Below are 8059 nucleotides of genomic sequence, written 5' to 3'. Positions count from 1 at the left end.
TAAAACTATAGCATTTTTAGATCTCATGTTGTTCTCCCGACCTCCGTAAAGTGTCATTAATGCAAGAACGAATGTAAGTGTCGCCAAGACCAACACATGTGGTAACTCCAACGAGAACCAGGCCAATAAGGTAAGAAATAAGGGATTCCAACATATGGTGAGAGTCAGTTAGATTAGGTCCGGTTTATGTTTTTATAGGGTTTTTTTTTTTTTGCATTTTGCATTCGCCGAGCCAATATTTTTTTCGGAAAACACCTCACCAAAACAATCTATAAAAAACGACCAATTTCCGACGGAAATGGAGGTCATAACCGATCTAAACACAAATGCGCTAATATTATTTTGTTTTACTTTCTAATTGTTGTGTACCTTTTTTCACCAGGAGACAACCAAGGAACCTCCAGGTTACGTTACGTTACGTTGTTAGGTTAGTTATGGTGCTTTTTGGTTGTTGACCAATGGGTTTTTCCGATTGTAAAATCCATGGTTGTCCACTTTTAAAAAATTACCAGGAACCTTAATGTTACGGGATTTAATATATACTGTATTCTGAAACGTCTCGCCCTCTAGCCTAGCCTAGCCCCGCCCCGCCCCCTGCCTCACCTCACGTTGCCCGGCTCCCTACCTCGCCTCGCCCGGCTCCCTACCTCGCCTCGCCCCGCCCCTTCCCTCGCCTCGCCTCGCCCGGCTCCCTACCTCGCCTCGCCCGGCTCCCTACCTCGCCTAGCCCTGGCCTCCTCACTCCCGCCCGCCCGGCCCCCTGCACTCCCACCCCACACCTTGCCTGGGTCCCTCACTCTGGCCTCTGCACCGCCACAGGCTCGCCCCCATCCCTGTCTCTGCCCCATCCTGGGGTTCGCCCGGCTCCTCCCTTGTTCTCCTCGCCCTGCCTTTTTACCCAGACTGGCTGGCTCCTCCTCCTCCCTTCCTTCCCTTCCTTCCTTCCTTCCTTCCTTCCTCTCCTTCCCACTTCCACCCCTGCCTCACCTCACGTGTCTGGCCCCACCCCACCCTGGCCTCGGCCCCGCCAGGGCTCCCTCCTCCTCACCTCACACCACGCCCGGCTCCCCTACCCTCAGCCTCACCCTGCCCGGCTCCCCTCCCCCTCCTCCTCTCTCTCCTCCCTCCTGACTTTACCCCACCTCACCCTGTCTGGCCCCCACCCTCACCCTGCCCTGCCAGGCTCCTGCCCCGCCCCGCCAGGCCCCTCCTCCCTGCCCCACACCCCTGCCCGGCTCCCCACCCTGCCCTCACCCCCGTCCGGCTCCCTCCCCCACCCCACCTTGCCCGGTTCCCCCCACACCCTGCCCTCGCCAAGCTCCCTGCCCTGCCCCTGCCAGGCTCCCCTCCTACCTCGCCTCACCCCGCCCGGCTCCCTACCTCGCCTCACCCCGCCCGGCTCCCTACCTCGCCTCACCCCGCCCGGCTCCCTCCCTCGCCTCACCCCGCCCGGCTAGAACCCGTAATAAATTGTTTCAACTCCCAGAAATCGTAGCTAAAGAGAAAGCAAAGAACTAGCCAGTAAAAAATACATCTTAATTCCGCAAAAAATACTTATATTTGTGTTAAATCTAGTCAATGTGGCGCAGTTGTCAATGGTGAATACAGTGGTGGTGATGAACTGCGCAGTTGTTGAGTTATGACCACCCGGCTCCCCCATAAGTGTGTTGGGCTTCGAAGCAAGAAATAAAAAATAAATAAAACAGTTATCTAACCCAATCTGGTCATTGTACTCACTTACTGGTTAATTATTACCTAAATACTGATGAACGGTTTACGCTCGTTACTCACTACCGGCTCATAGTTTAGGCTCGTGCTTACCTGCCTGTGATGGGATGATCAGTGGGGGCAGGGGAGGTAAGCGCAGCACGAACAACAGGCTCAGACGCGGGCCTGCACTGCCTCCTGCAGTGGATCTGGAAGTGCCTCAGGGGAGGAAGCTCGTGCCCAGTCCTCCATTAAAGAGCAGGCAAGGGAGGCGGGGTCAGGGTGGGGAGGAGGCCTCCGTCGAGTACCCCGTATAGCATGTTTTATTTATTGATTTTATTTTATTTATTTGTTTTCGTCTTCGTTAAAATCTTCTACAAAGTAATTTAAATCTCGCATAGTAACGGTAATATATGAGTGATAAGATAATTATTGAATTGTTGTTTAAGTACCGTAAAGAGTCGTTCCAGTGCTTGTTTGATAGTTTTGTTTTACGGGGATTAGCTCACCCGAGCACAGGTCGCTGACCCACGTCGGGGCCTGGGGGGCGAAAATGTAATAATAATAATAATAATAATAATAATGATAATAGTAATAATAATAATAATAATCAATCATCATCATCATCATCATAAATAAAATTTATGATAAAACGAAATAAAAAATAAAATAATAATGATAATATTAACTGTAATAATAATAATAATAATAAGATAAATTAGAATATAATTGATATACGTCATTATTCTAACATCAACAACGATTTATACGATAGAGAATTAAAAATAAATAAATGTTGGCGATATGGCAACATGTATGGGCAGCTGACAGCCACAACATGACTCGCTGGTCGTGTCCAGTACATGGTCAAGTGGACGTGCGCATTATTCCTTCATTTTTGACAATTTCCTTAAAAACTTGATACTCTTTCGGTGTTATATACTGATATAAGTGGAAGTGTTGGGTGTTGTGAAGTGCTGGAGGGCCCGTAACGTGAAGTGTTGTGTTAATATATGGGAAATATTGGTTAAAAGGTGAAGTGACGTGACTCAATGAGATTAGAGGATATTTGTCACTGATGCCAAGTGAAGTGTTATGGGCCCATAACTTGATTGGATTAATGGAAATAAATAGTGTTAACGGAGGTAGTGAACCTAATTGAAGGTTAAAGAAAAATTCACGTGTGGAATCCCTTTTTCTAGTGAACATTAAAAGTACAACGAGGTACCGTAGTGAATTTTCCAAGTGTCCTTTTTGAAGTGAAGTCAATTAAAACATGTGGGAACTACAAGAGTATTCACCACAGTTAACTACACCAGGACTTGATTCACCCTCCGCCAGGAATTTAAATTAAGGTATGATTAAAACTTTGGTTTGGTTAATGTTATGCCATGTATTACAATTGGCACACAGAGCTATTAAAATTGTTATGGGTTAATACGTCTGACTCGCCGTTACCCCTAGCAACAACATCAAATACAATATCATATCAGTACACTTTACATTCAGAAACATTAAGAAAATCTAACATTAAACCTTAGCAACGTATACCAACACACACAGTAGGTTTAGGTCTGGTTTTGTTGGGGTTTTTACTCATGTGTATAACGAAAAACCGTCCCTGCCTATTAGGTTTATGGACATGAAGGTTATGAATGGATAATAATACCAATTTTACATTAGACAAAATTATGATTATCTAAGGACGATGAAACGGGCTGTGATTATGGAATTTTTCGTTGAATTACTATCCTTCCGGCAAACATTAAGTCTGTGATTCCCTTACTACTTCCCTCCAGTGGTCCTCTTACTACTTCCCTCCAGTGATTCCTTTTCAGCCCTCCTACACTCTATCTTTGCTTGGTTTCTGGCTCTTGCATACATCCTCCTGTCTTGCTCATCGTTTGACCCAACCCACGTCTTGAATTTCTGGGTTTTCTTCTTAATTTTGTCGACCGCCGCATGGTTCATGTGTAGGGATCCCCTCGTATTCCTAGAAGCACTGGGTTTGGTCTTGGGTATATATTTATCGATCAAATAGGTCATTTTACTAGTTATGATATTCAGCGTAGTGTCTGCGTTCTTGTACCTTAATAAGTCGGGCCAGTTGATACCCCTCATCTCTTCCCTCATCCCATTGTAATTTCCCTTGTAATATTTGCACCTTGGCCTGGCCTTATCTTGAACTAGGTAACAGTTAAATCTGAATGACAACACTGTATGGTGACTGGTGCCAACTGGGGCAAGGTGTTCCAGTTTGGCCACCATACCCTCCTCGTTTATGATGAGGTCAAGTGGCTTGGGTGTTTGCTCCCCTCTGTAATGTGTCGGGTCTCTCACATGTTGGAACAGAAAATTATCTCTCAGAGTTTCTACAAAAAGAGTAGCAGGATTATTCAAGTCATTCGGGGTTGACTCGTTTCTCCAGTCGATGTCGCCATAGTTAAAGTCCCCCATGATAAGGAGGTGGCTGGGGTTGAGCATCGCCGCATTGTTTATTAAGGTTCTTAAGTTCCTTTGATTTAGTGGGCCACAGTTCTGGGATCTGTAGATACACCCGACGATAAGTAAGTCCCCTCCCTTTAATTTAATTTTACACCACTTGGACTCTTCAAAAACATCCTCTCCCTGTACCCTCGCCTGGCTGGCTCTAAGGTCTTGCCTGGCGTAGATAACCACACCCCTCCTGCAGGATTCTTGAGTTAGGTTCGTAAATGAGTCATATCCAGCAATACTGAACTCACATTCCTCTGGGTCGATTCTCCTGTTCTTGTACAACAGTTCTACAACTCCTACAATATCTGGTTGGTGTACTCTTAGTAGTGTTTCAAACTCCTCTCTCTTATCAAGGAACGTGTCAGTATTAGTGTACATGACATTCAAGCCAGAATTTGTTCTCGGTAACATCTCTGCTCTTAGTAATAAACCCGCTCCACCCACATTCTCAGAAGCTGCAGCATTTGCTAAGTACACTGTATTTTGCAGGGTGTGGTTAAAAATGTCATTGTTTACACGGCGCTCGTTCCCTCCTGTCCGGTAGGCTGAGCTGGTGCCGCCTCCCGGGTGGGGGGTTGAGTGGGTGGAGGGTGCACTGCTGCCCCCTGGCCCTGTGTTGGCACACTTGTTTCCACTACCCTTCCCCTGAATATAACCCATGTGCACCTGTCCCCGTTCCTCCTCGACTCCTCCCTCTTCTGCTTCAAGTCCAGCCGGAGCTTCTTGTGCTGTTCCCTCTGCATTACCGTGCGGTCTGGGTGAATAAATACATCCCGAAATGCCTCGCTCCTTGCTAAGTTTTTTGCCTGCCGGATAACTTGCCATTTCTCCTCCTCACTCCCTAATGTGATCCTGAGGGGGCGAGGCATAGCCCCCTGCTTTTGTCCCAGTCTCCTCACATCCTGAGGGGTTGCTGGAATCTTCAGAACCTCTGTGCAAATATTTTGAAACAGCACCTTGTCGTGTGTTTCCTTACTCACAGTTCCCTCTGCCTGGCTGTCTGGGACTCCAAAAACTATTACATTGTTCCTGCGCTGGAGCCGTTCCTGGTGTTCCTCCTCTCCCGTAACAGTAGGTGCGTTAATTTTCATTTCTTCGACACACTTTTTTAGAGTCCCAATCTGCTGTAGAACCTGTACTGATTCTGCATTACTCCCCCCCGTGGCCCTCCTAATACGTCAGCATAACTCCTCTTAGCAACCACCTCCATTCTATTAGCTACTTCCTCAGTCTTAGCAAGGATCTCTTTCTCAACTTGCTCCAGTTTGTCAACCAGCAGGGCTCCTGCTTCATCTATTTTCGTCCCTAGAGAACTCGTTCCCTTATGGATTGCAATCGCTTCATTCACCTTGACTATGCAGCCAGGGCAATACCAGCAACAGCCATCAAGCTTTACGGCAGTTAGTAACTTCCTAAACGTTGCATTAGTTAGGCCTGTATCCTCCATATCCGACGTCTCCCTGCAGTAATCACATATCAAACTCATGGTTGTTGTTGTTGTGGGGGGGGGTGCAGAATGTGTATAAATCTACACCTATTTCAAAGAAAATAAAGAGAGAAAAAGTACTTAGCTACTCTCTGTTGCCTATGGAGTTGTCGTCTGCGACTGCGTACACTGTATCTCCCTGTGAATGGTGTATTGTAGGCACAGTTTCAGTCCTTGAGCAAGCACACAAACAAAATAAAATTTAAAGTCTCTGTGGCACCTATGACACGACTTAGTTTCAGCTGGCAAGGTGCCTTTCCAGCTTGCTTGCTAGTGAGCGCTCACTTTAAGTTATTTACAACTTCAGCGGTCACTGATGACACTATGAACTATCACTGTGTACAGTGTATCTCCCTGTGAGTGGTGTATTATAAACACAGATTCAGTCCTTGAGCAAGCACACAAACAAAATAAAATTTAAAGTCTCTGTGGCACCTATGACACGAATAGGCTGGCAGTTGTCCTTACCAGCTCGATTGCCAATATGTATTCACTTTAAGTTATTATAGTCTCTTCTGCATTCACTGATGACAACTATGAACTGATTTAACTGAAGGCACAGTACTACACTCCCTTTATCACAGCCGTGACCACAACACCCTAAAAAATAAAATAAAATAAAAGCTTTGTCATGTGGCAGTGATTGTGTGGTTATAGGCCTGTGACCCTGGCTGTACCTCCAACTCGGTGGAAATTGAGTTTTCAAAAATACAATCGTGTCTAGTATGAAAAGTCCGACATCAATTTACGCATTTGTTACTTTGTTAGAACGTAAAATTTTAGGGTATATTCAAATTCGTAAAGGACCAAATAAAGTTGGTTTTATTGGACTGCTACAACCCTTTGCGGATGCTGTGAAGTTATTTACTAAAGAGCAAACGGTACCTGTAAAATCTAATTTTCTTCCATATTATGCTTCACCTGTTTTTAGTTTGTTTACTGCATTAATTGTATGGTTAGTAATTCCTTATGAAATTGGAATAATAAATTTAAATATAGGAGTACTTTTTTTCCTGTGTTGTTTAAGATTAGGTGTCTATTCAACTATAAGAGCTGGTTGGGCTTCTAATTGTAAATATTCTTTGTTAGGTAGGCTCCGGGCTGTTGCTCAAACTATTTCTTATGAAGTTAGTCTTGCTTTAATTTTGCTTTCTTTTATTTTTTTAGTCGGAGGTTTTAGTTTAGAACTTTTTAATTTATATCAAGAAAGTGTGTGATTTTTGTGGGTCACATTGCCGTTAGCTTTAATTTGGTTTGCTTCTTGTTTAGCTGAGACAAACCGAACTCCTTTCGATTTTGCGGAAGGCGAATCAGAATTAGTGTCTGGGTTTAACACTGAGTATAGAAGAGGTGGTTTTGCTTTAATTTTCGTAGCTGAGTATGCTAGAATTTTGTTTATAAGAGCGCTGTTCGCATTATTATTTTTAGGTGGGGGTCCTTCTAGTCCTTTTTTTTTATGCAAAGTTGGTAGGAGTAAGATTTGCGTTTATTTGAGTTCGAGGAACTCTCCCTCGTCTTCGTTACGATAAGTTAATAGGGTTAGCTTGAAAAAGATTTTTACCAGTTTCTCTTAATTATTTAATTTTTTTCATGGGGATAAAAATACTATGTTATTGTTCTATAATTTAGTTTATAACTAATTTAGTATATTGAAAATGTTACGATAGTTAAGACGTTTTAGTGTCCTTATTGATGTTTTCAAAACATCTGTTTTAAATAAACTAAACTATCAATCAAGCAGTTTATCTCACAATAAAAGTGAAAGAGGATTGACAATGTAGTAAAGGAAATATACTACTGTTAGAATTTGCCCTGTAATAACAAAAGGATCCTCAACAGGTCGAGCTCCAATTCAGGTTAGAAGAATAACAATTGCAATTAAAGATCAAAACAAAATTTGATTTAAAGGATAAAAAGTTAATCTTCGAAATTTAGAAGTATGGGTAAAAGGTAAAATTATTAAAATTGCGATTGATATAGCCAGGGCGATTACTCCTCCTAATTTGTTTGGAATTGACCGCAAGATAGCGTATGCAAATAAGAAGTATCATTCAGGTTGAATGTGTGCTGGTGTAACTAGTGGGTTAGCTGGAACAAAGTTGTCAGGGTCTCCAAGAAGGTAGGGATTTAGAAGAGTTAATAAAATTAATGCGGTTAGTATAACTATACAGTGACCCCTCGTTTAACGAACACCTCGGTTCACGTAATTTCGATTAACGAACTGCCTTCCATAAGGATCTTCAATTCGGTTAACGAAAAAAATTTCGCTTAACGAACTTCTTACGAACCGACCTCAACATGTTTTCGCTTGCACTGACCGGGCAACCAGCTTTAGTATCAGTCCGCCAATACATTAATCGGTTCTAGGGC

The 8059-nt window shown here is 43.6% G+C and overlaps 1 pseudogene; it reads left to right on the top strand.

The window, feature by feature from the left end:
- The first annotated feature begins 6380 nt into the window (after nucleotides 1–6380).
- Nucleotides 6381–7322, top strand: LOC121856124 (annotated as a pseudogene).
- Nucleotides 7323–8059: the final 737 nt, after the last annotated feature.

The sequence above is a fragment of the Homarus americanus genome, unplaced genomic scaffold (assembly GCF_018991925.1).
Source record: "Homarus americanus isolate GMGI-L3 unplaced genomic scaffold, GMGI_Hamer_2.0 scaffold15705, whole genome shotgun sequence".
NCBI lineage: Eukaryota > Metazoa > Arthropoda > Malacostraca > Decapoda > Nephropidae > Homarus > Homarus americanus.
This window is presented reverse-complemented; position numbering and strand designations above follow the sequence as displayed.